The sequence below is a fragment of the Pezoporus occidentalis genome, unplaced genomic scaffold, assembly GCF_034315485.1.
Source record: "Pezoporus occidentalis ecotype Australia unplaced genomic scaffold, CSIRO_AGI_Poc_V1 ctg142, whole genome shotgun sequence".
NCBI lineage: Eukaryota > Metazoa > Chordata > Aves > Psittaciformes > Psittacidae > Pezoporus > Pezoporus occidentalis.
Genome location: NW_026913230.1, coordinates 1,785,342 through 1,795,166, shown reverse-complemented (window position 1 = coordinate 1,795,166; position 9,825 = coordinate 1,785,342). Strand labels below are relative to the sequence as shown.

Genomic DNA, 9,825 nt, shown 5'->3' with positions numbered 1-9,825 from the left:
TAGAAAGCAACTGTGAAAAATTTAGGCATCAGATAGAGACAGCCCATCAGCAGGTAAAGGAACTTCAGAAATCAAGTTTAGGACAAGCTGAGTGCGGCTGGAACAAGCACATCCACTGATGCAAGAAAACACAAGCACACACAAAGAGACTAGAAAAGGCATCTTCTCAGCAAGGCAGTGCAGCTGATAGGGATACTGAAACGGAAATATTTAAAACCAGTTCTGATTCCTATAAAAAAGGTGAGATGCAGAACAAGCCAGATAAAGAAATAAAAGCAAGAAGTTTGCATACGTGTTTCTGTACCTATCAAAAAGCCTCTAAGGATGACTGCGAAAGTTCTCACTAACAAAAGTAGTAAACCCAGGGATGCTTCAGCTGGAAGAGAACCTTAGCACTAGAGCACATTTGGCAATTGCAGGGAGCACAGCCTCCTCTTGTTCTGGTAATTTGTGAGCTAAAAAGTTTATACTGATCTTAAATAACTAGAGAATATCTTTCAACTGTACCAATACTTCATGCACTGTCAGACTGACGCAGTTGCACAGAAAGATGGATATACTGCTTGGGTCAATGATGCATCCATAACTGTGTTTTAAAGTCACGTTTGAGTTCTAGAGTGAACAAACCTTTAAAAAAAAAAACAAAGAACCAAGCATACCTCATAAATGTATGGCCATTCCTGGAGTTCTGGCAAGCAAGTGCTTAAAGACCAAAGCATGGGCAAGCCTGCACCCTCTGTAACCGCATTAACAGTCACACTGGTTTTGGTGGAACAGCCACAAGCTTTGTGGAAAGCACACTTGTTTTGTTGTGTTAGGCACAGAAGACAGCATCTCCTCAGGAACTGGTCAGAGCCCATGAAGTAAAACATCTTTTGCGTGATTGAAGGAGCATCGCTACACTCTCTGCTGCATCTCCACATCTCAGCTTGCTCTCTCCAGCAGACATAAAGCTGTATGATTACTTAAAAAATTCCCTACCACTACAAATAACTCACTGTGCACGCAGTTGTCTCCAGGGCAGAGGATAAGCGTAACAGCAAACTGCATGTGACAGGTCACTTAATGCATTTCATGGCAATGCTTCGGGCTGCAGTCAAACTACCTACTATCAGACTCTAATTTAGGTGTCATGACTGCTTCTTTTCAGTGGCTGATAAGCAAGTTGTTGCCTAGGAGCCCTGTCCAGTTCCTGGTCTTAACTTCTCCATGCTCATCCTATACAGTAGCTGTGGCAGGTAGGGAAGCTGCCACTGGTTTATGCCCCTTGGATTTTATGGCACCGAGGGCACCATAAAACCCCATCTAGAAAAGCATGGGGAGAACAGACCAACACACTCTGGTCACTGCCGGTGGTCAGACAGTGCGGTCAGTGTGTCTGTCCTCTTGCTGCCTCCACCACAGCCCCACTGCAGCCCCAGCAGGCTGTGTGCTTCATGCTCCTGCCACCTCCTCCAGCGACAGGCATTTTCTGCTTCTGTAAGATTAATTTGATGACTGAATTAAACTAATAATTGCCTCACTTCCAAATGTGGTCTCTGGGTGCACTTGACTTGGAACGTGCTTCTCCTGGGAGGTACCAGGCAGATCTGGCTGTATTACTTATGGAATCTGGGCTAATTTAATTAATTTTTGATGGGAAGTGCTCAATTTTGCAGCCGGTAGCTGTCTGCAAGGCCACACACAGTGGCTGATATCTTTTCCCTTTCCTTGGTGATGTAAGAGATGATAAAAGGCCCAATTAATAAAGTAATCTTGAAAGGGAGACCTTCTGTTAATGGGAGAACCAAAAGCAATTCACCATTTGGGAGAACTCTGGTTTCCTTATTTCTATCCCATCAACCACTCACAATATGCCTCTAGAAAACAACTGACTCCTGAAGAAGTCCATATGCCCACACTTTTCCAAAGTCTTTCAAAGCAAGGTAACGACTACAAGCTTAATTGCAAATGACATCCTGAAACAGTGCCATTTCCCTCTTTCACGGAGCATTGCCTCCAGTTCCACATGTGCTCCCATAGGAGCCAGCCCATGACCACCAGCCCTGCAGGCAGGAATAAGATGCTCGCATCCCTTGTTAAGTCTGGCAACTGACAATGCAGAAAGAGAACCACAGTAAATAACAATAAGCAGTTGTTTCAGAAGTAAGCCAGGGCTGTGCAGACAAATTCCATTTGCCTCTGGGATGCCACAGGACCAGAAAGCCCAAACCCAGAAGAATGAACAAGCACCCCCAGCAGCATCCACACACATTGGCAACAGCCAGCCTGGTATCTCACAACTCCCCTTGGGACAGGGAGGAGGGCTTGAAAGAGAAAAGCTTGATCTGGCATCACTGACATTATGAGGCCTCTGGTACAATATTAAATTAGAGGCTCTGTACTCCCCCTAGGACCACATACTGTTATTTGTAATGCAGTTGAGCTGCACTTAAAATGAGGGCTTGCGAGAGGAACAGGCTACCATAAAAAGAATTAATTTTCTCTACTCCACATCAGAGCCGCAGCACTCAAGTGAGTCCTTTGGAAGCGAATAACCAAAAAGCAATAAACCTATTAAAAGAATAAGCTTTTACTGCACCAAAAGGGTGAAATAGTGACCTGTCACATGAATGGCTCAGAATACGTTTTCTGTTTCGTAAATCAAAGCACATTTCCTAGGGAAATGGATCCCTCTTTTTTTTTGAACAAATGCTTCTTTTAGGATTAGTGATGTTGGAACTGCAGCCTGACTTTACAACATGGCTGTGCATTAAGCAGATTTTTAGTAGAGCAAAGAACTTATGGATGTAGTTAGTCAGCAAAAAATTAAAAGAGGATGATCAGAATAGTCAGGCATTAAAGACTGAGAGACACTATTCTTCATGCCAGATGCTCTGGAGCTGCAGCTTTCAGCCTGTGGCATGATCACATCTGGTGCCCAGTGCTTTGGGTAGGGGCACAGACCCCATCTAAAGGCAAGTGCCCTATTTCCCAATGACTCTGTTGCTCTCAGCTATTCTTTGCCAGTGACAGCTATACCTTTGCACCTATGGCAGGTTGAGGCAAGGGCATGGACACTTTATTTAAACCTGTGTCCCCTGATCCCCAGGTTTCACAGCAGGGAATGACCACTTCCACGTTCTCTCATAGGGACCTCCATCAGGTTACGCAGGTCCTGTGTACACAGTCAGCACTCTCAGCCCCACTGCTCCAAAAGGCCTAGCGTCTGATGACAAGAAAAGGTTTGGCTTTCCTCCCAGCCTCATGCAGGCAGGTCAGATATTCAAATCCACCCATGCAGATGGAGGCAGGAGGCTCACACTTCAGAAGCAAACAAATCAGACATTTCTAGGAATGCAGTTTTCAGAAAGACATCGGGCAAAGACTCAGGATTACAATGGTAGAACCAGCAATGGTTACACGTACCCAAAACACCCTTGCAGTGGTGAGAGAGAACTCTGCCTCACCCACAGCCCCCACACAAATTCATTCATTCTTCCACAGTGGCAAGGTTTTATTAACCTAAATCAGATATAGCCAGACCTTGATGAGTTCTTGCTGCTGTTAAATCTATCACTCCATGAGCTGCTCTTGCAAGGAGTGTTTGACACTGAGTGAGAGGCATCAGTGCTGGGCAAAACCTGACTTGCCTGCTTTTATGGAGGCTCTGAGCATCCATCAGGTGTGCTGCTCACACAGCCCAGCCAGGCACTGCTCTATTGCAACTGGGCAGACATCACAGCACCATCTCTCACTCAGTGTTCCTTCTTTGACTACTTCTCGAGGAGAAACCCAGGCAGATGGTGTCCTTCCTCCTCACGCTACTTTCGCACTTTGCATTGCTGAGCTCTACATCTTTTTCTTGCTCTGAACGCAGTAAGGTGCAACACCTTTTTATTCCACCTTTAATAACATGGAAACTGGCATTTAATTTTTAATGTTAGCTTGAAACCCAGGTGGTTGCTGAGCTTTACACATCAGCAAAATCAATCTCCTTTTGGGTTATTTAGAGAGTTCAGGAGTCCGACATTTACTGCCTTCAACTAATCCCTTCCTCCTCCCTCAAACACCCTAGCAATTTTGCCAGACTAAAGGCAGGGTAAGGTCAGACAACAGCAGGGCTGCCGGGGTACTGCAGGGGCCATAAACCAACAGGCATGAAAGCAGGATATATACACCAGGTTATCAAGCCCATTTCCCTGCCAGTGCAGTTCAGTGCCCCACGACACATTCCCTTGTGCGTTACCTACAGCTCTTGGACAGAGTTTGCTACTATTTGCTCCCGGTCACTAGGACCTGGCAGCTTTTAGGATGACCTGCAGGCTGGTTTGATCCTACCTGCAGAGCCTGTCTTGTCTAAGAAAAAAAAAACCAACCCAAACCAGTGTATAAAGGAATAGGTAAGAAAATGTTCCTGCAGACATGAGCCCCAGAGGTTCTAGGGTTTCATGCGCTACCAGCAAGTTCATCGCACTTGTGAGATGTGTCCGTGCCATCAGTGTTTTAAAACCTACATTAGAGAACAGACTGCTTTTTCTCCTCTTTGGATTTGCTAAAAGGAAAGATCAAGGAACTGGAATGGAAGGGGGGGGGAAGCCACAAGTAGGACTAGTTCCAAGAATCAGCTACTTGTCAGCTCTGCAAAATAGCTGTTAATTTATAGAGAAGTGTGCAGGTTCTTTCAGAGCTATACGTCAAAGCTTTCTCACTATGACACCTGGCTTTATTTGGCCTTCATATCATGGACCAAATTGGATTTCTCTGGTTCTGGCTAAGCCACACAAGGGTGATGTACATTGTGATTTATTGCTGTAAGTGCTCAGAATGCCTCCCACTAAATTTGTTGTGACCTTATCACACTATTAAAACCTGAAGTAAATAAGTGCACTGAGTAAAGGTTAACACCACACCAAATAAAACAAACAGGAAACAGAGGGGATAGGACCTACTCACTCACATCGCTGGCACGCTCCAGGGAATGAGATTGCTGCATGTTCTGGCAGCACAAGGGAAGAGCCTCAGAGCATGCGGAGCCATACAAAGATAAGGAATGGGGGTTAACTGCCCAGAGCAGCCCCCAGCCCTGCAGCCCACTGAGTGTGACAGCTCTGCTCATGCTTTTCACCTCCAGAGGCCCCTGGATCAGGCCCCATGAAGAACAGCATCCCTCTACTTCCAACTCAGGTTCACAGGGCTACCTCTGCACATAGGATCATAACACCAAATCCACTGAAGAGGTCTCTATACAAAAGCATTCAGGGTTACACGTACTGCCAGGAGGTAGCAGCCTTCAAGATGAGCCTGAAAGGAGCTATACAATTTATTTGCCTGCTTTAGCCAGATTCCTCTTCCTAAGGGGCAAGATGCTCCCAGCCCATACTCAAAAGTACTCAAAGCAATGAGCACAAGCAGGTTCATGAGACCTTCCCCTTCTCAAACAAGATACCCTGAGCTAGAAGTTCCCCATCTCCACAGCCTCCCTGAGCTAGCTGGAGCCAAAGGGCTGAACACCACAGCAGAGTTGAGAGGGCAGATATGCCCATTTCTGTAGCAGACTTAAACCACCAGATACCGAATCAATAACACATCAAGTTTATCACTGTCCCCCTTTTCAGTGCACCAGTTCACACCCCTCTCCAGACAGGGCAGTAACTTCCACAGCAATAGCTCTGTTGCCATGAGATGCTTTAGAGAAAGAAACTTTACATTGTGGTCTGAAGGTAAGAGCCACGAGGAACAGATCCAGCTCAATGTTTTAAAAAAGGGATGAGTGCTTTTGCTATAGTAATTGTATTAATTTTATTTTCTATGAAAAAAAAAAACAAACCATACCTAGGTCATGCCCTGTATTGTCTTTCCCAAGCATTCAGACCTTATCAAGCACCTGAACGAAATCAGTGCCAGGAAGCAGAGAAGCCTTTGGAGAAATAGGAGCAACATGAAAAAATGCAGACAATGACTAAGAGAAAGAAAAAGAATCATTTAAATGCCTGATTCAAACAGATTCTTTGCTGTTCTGTAGGAGGAGATGCTCTCATCTCCAGGTGCTCATTATAGCTAAAGAGACCAATAAAGCTTTATGAAACTCAGAGCAACAGGACACACCTGCCCGAGGGTCAGAGCTGGCTTCAGTGAGAAGCAAAGGTTAGGGGGTGGTAACATTTTTCATTAGGGAGCCTCGAAAGTGTTTGAAATCCACAAGAAAAAAAAGGAAGAAAAACCCCAAGCAAACAACAATTTCTGAATAAAAACCAAAGCAAGTTTGTGCTCTGTGTTCAGCTCCATTAGGAAAGGGGGTTTTGCTCCAAAGTAAGTATTCACATCTCAGGGAAGAGTGAAGTTTCTCCCCAAATATTAACCTGAGCATACAATTCGGTATTCCAAACCACATCTTCTCTTGATACACCAGCAAAGGTGGGCAGGGCATTAACAGCTGCTTCTTTGTTAGCCCAACAACAGTTGTGATAAACACGTTATTTTCATAATTGCTCCATTATAATTCAGTAACAGGTTCACATTCATTTCAAAAGTCCCACCATGAGGCGTTAGCAAACAAAACAACAAATTAATCTGAAACCCTGCTTATGAGAACCACAGAACTATAAGGCATTAATAAAACAAGTAACATGCACCATGAAGTTCACCTAACACCCGATTAAAAATCGTGATTTTGAGGTCAAAATAGAGCATTTCTTGTACCTAAAAGCATATAATTGACTTTTCCTGCTGGGCGAGAGCAGCCAGCCTGTCGCAGCGCTAAAACACCGACGCTGGGCAGCCAGGGAGGGCCACCACGCCAAGGCTGGTCCCAGAGCCCAGCACCACCTCCTCTCACCCAGCCCCTTTCGCCCTCTCCCGCGTTTTCCTCTATCAACTCAAGGATGTTTCCACACCATTCACTCACTGTTGGCAGGGCAGCTCCTTGGGAAGCCTTCTGTGCAGGATCCTGCTACCGTCAGCCCTCAGGGTTAAGAAATCCCTCCTCTCTGGCTGCAGGGAACCACCATAGCCGACATCTTCCCACCGGGTAACCACAGCCTCACCCGTGCTGCTTCCCATCCCTACTAAGCCCATTACCCCACAATGAGGGACAGCTGTGGCGAGAAGCGCTCAGCCCCTAATCGCAAACACCTTTTCAGCTGCTCTGACCTGGGTCCCACCTGCTCAAACCAGGGTGTTTTAAGGAGAAAAGGCTGATTTTAAACAACAGGCACCTGCTGTGCCTGTCTGCTTTGAGTGTTCGTGCTCCATCCTTGCAGGCATCGCAGCAGACCACTATTTGGTCCCCGAGGCTTCTCAGACTTTGTGGCACCATTACCTTGAAGCTGCTTTGTTGTTACCTGTTTTGGGGAGCACTAAGCCCCACCTTAGAGTGCTCTTTCAAATGTCCCTCCATTAGGTTGTAACCACTTTTAAACTAAACCCCTCATAGTTCTTTTGTTTTAAGCATGTGTTGAACTGCTCTTGCTGGAGGAACGCGTTTTCTCTGCAGCAGTGGAACTTGTATTAATGCAAACCAGCCTTCTCTGTAACACATACATGGTAACCTTAACGCGTTTCTTCAGTACATCTCAATATGTAGGTCATAAACAGCATTAAGAAAAATGCTACAGATCAGATTCCCATCTGCCATGCCCCACAAGGGGAACTAATAGCATCATTTTATAGAAGTAACTTGAGCTCAGCATCCATTTTTACACTTCAGAACGTATATCCATGTTCAAAAACATATTAAAGCAAACACTGAATTCCAACGCTGTCACTTATCTCCTGTCTCTGCCTTCCTGAATGAGTCATTAACTGCATTTCATCTGTTCAGCTCCCAAATCCTCAAATTCATCTGCAAAAACGGAACCCCTTTGATCTCAGATTGCTGCTAATTCATTATTGATGACCCAGTCTGGAAGGAAGGGATAAAGCTCCGTCCCCATTAGTTGTTCCACTTAGTATGTTCTGGTGCTTCAATTATGCAAAACCCAACTCTGAGGGTGTGACTGCCTTCCACAATGTGAGTCAATGGGGGGGAAACAGAAAAACTGGAATAAAGCTGGAATGAATTAATCCAGCTGTAAATCTTTGTAATAACATAGATGTCACCAGAGTGATATCCAACACTGAACAATCCTGTTTGTTTCCCGAGCTGCTGCTTTGTAGAATTCCCAAGGCATCCATTAAGGGTTTCTCAGTGAAGAAGGACTCATTCTCCCTCACTCACATTTTTCTGGTCAAGTCATTATTCTGTGTGCTGTAATGACCCTTTTTGGCCCAGGGCACTAAAAGCCTTGAAGTAATATATGAGCTGGTGAGTGAGTAAGCAAGAAGGAATAATTAACACAAGTCATTTTGCTCTTTGTTTTGTAGAAGGGAAACTTCCACTTCTTTCTGAAGAAGTCTGAACTATAAATGTTATGAATATGAGCCTGAAAACACCAACGTGCAGACATCACTGGGCCAAAGCGTGCTTTTCTACAGGGATGCTCTGACAGAAGCAGGACTACACAGCAGGAAACACAGCTAAAAAGGCTCATACACCTACATCATCTTATATGAACAACCAGCAATCAGAAATACGGATATGCCTGCACCTATGTTCAGTCACCCAGCAAGTTTTTGGGCTTAGAGAAGAATCATTTGACTCACATTTCTCTTAGGCTAAACTGTACAAACATGCAGCAAGCTCCCAGGAACCGGGGGAAATTGAAGACTACAATTGGACAAGGACTGATTTTAGGCAGAGGATGTCCTATTGAAATCAGGTGGATCAGCTCTTCAGGACATTCTGGTTCCATAATTCTCCTGAATTCACCCACATTAGCACAAAAAGAATGTAGTTGGATTTTCTGCTAGCTTTTGTCAAGTGACTGATGGGCTTCGTGCTTCAGGAAGGTGTCAGCTCCAGTTGTCCAGGACCAGATCTCTCTTCTGGAGCCCATCACAGCTTTTCTTATAGGATCTTATGGGACCTCTGCTCTACCTGTCACTGGTTTTCTATAAACTTCATTCTCTTCCATACGTGTCTTCACCTGTCAAACTTGATCAACAGATCCTGGCACTGTTGGGAAGTCTGGCTGATACACAGAGTGCAAAGGCTTAAGCTTCCTTCCTGCAGTAAACTATGCTAAAGAAAAACACAGATACTTTGCATCAGAAATTCACATCCTTTTCTCTCCCATGCACTGAGTTCCCCATAGCGACAGAGTAAAGTCGAAGGCTCAGAGCAAATAGAGGAAACCTGCACACCACATTTATTGCCAGAGTATGTCAAAGCCATCACAGAAACCTCCTTGCATTTTCTAGCACATTTTAAGGGCTAAGCCATTAACCTCTTATATGGCCAAATGTATGGAGTTCTCCAGGCTTCCCTTGCTTTGTCCATACTTCCCTGCTGAAAACTCTTTCAGTACCTGGAAATTGCAGAGTAGACAATGGCCTTTATAGACAGACAGATGCTACCTGTCCTCACAACCATCCCCTTTCCCCTCTCCGCCACATGCTGCAGCCCATCCACTCTTTCTTTTGCCCTCCTGCCATTCCCAATTCTGATTTGCACCCAGATTTCCCCTTATTTCTTAAGAGAAAAACACCCCAGCCTTACACAAGTTGATGAGAGCAGGATACTGTTAGCTTGCTTCCTTGGCAAGACCCTTCCCCATGCCACAGGGGAGGTTTGGGAGTCCCATTTCAAGGCCAGGAGGACCAGGACCATTGATCAAAGGCCAGTTCTTGACTTACATTTTGCACCTCCTGCTTTGCTGCATGTTCTCCTCTTGGTTTTATTTCTCACAGACACCTGGCAAAAGAAAACCCCTGCACCTCACAGGCATTTTGATCATTCATATTCAA

At 45.1% G+C, this 9,825-nt stretch overlaps 1 long non-coding RNA gene across 1 annotated transcript; it reads right to left on the bottom strand.

The window, feature by feature from the left end:
• Positions 1-937: 937 nt before the first annotated feature.
• Positions 938-7,001, bottom strand: LOC134159245 (uncharacterized). The gene is made up of 2 exons (XR_009963085.1): positions 6,887-7,001; positions 938-3,208 (listed from the first exon to the last, which is right to left on the bottom strand). It is a non-coding gene; the product is annotated as an uncharacterized LOC134159245 (long non-coding RNA).
• Positions 7,002-9,825: the final 2,824 nt, after the last annotated feature.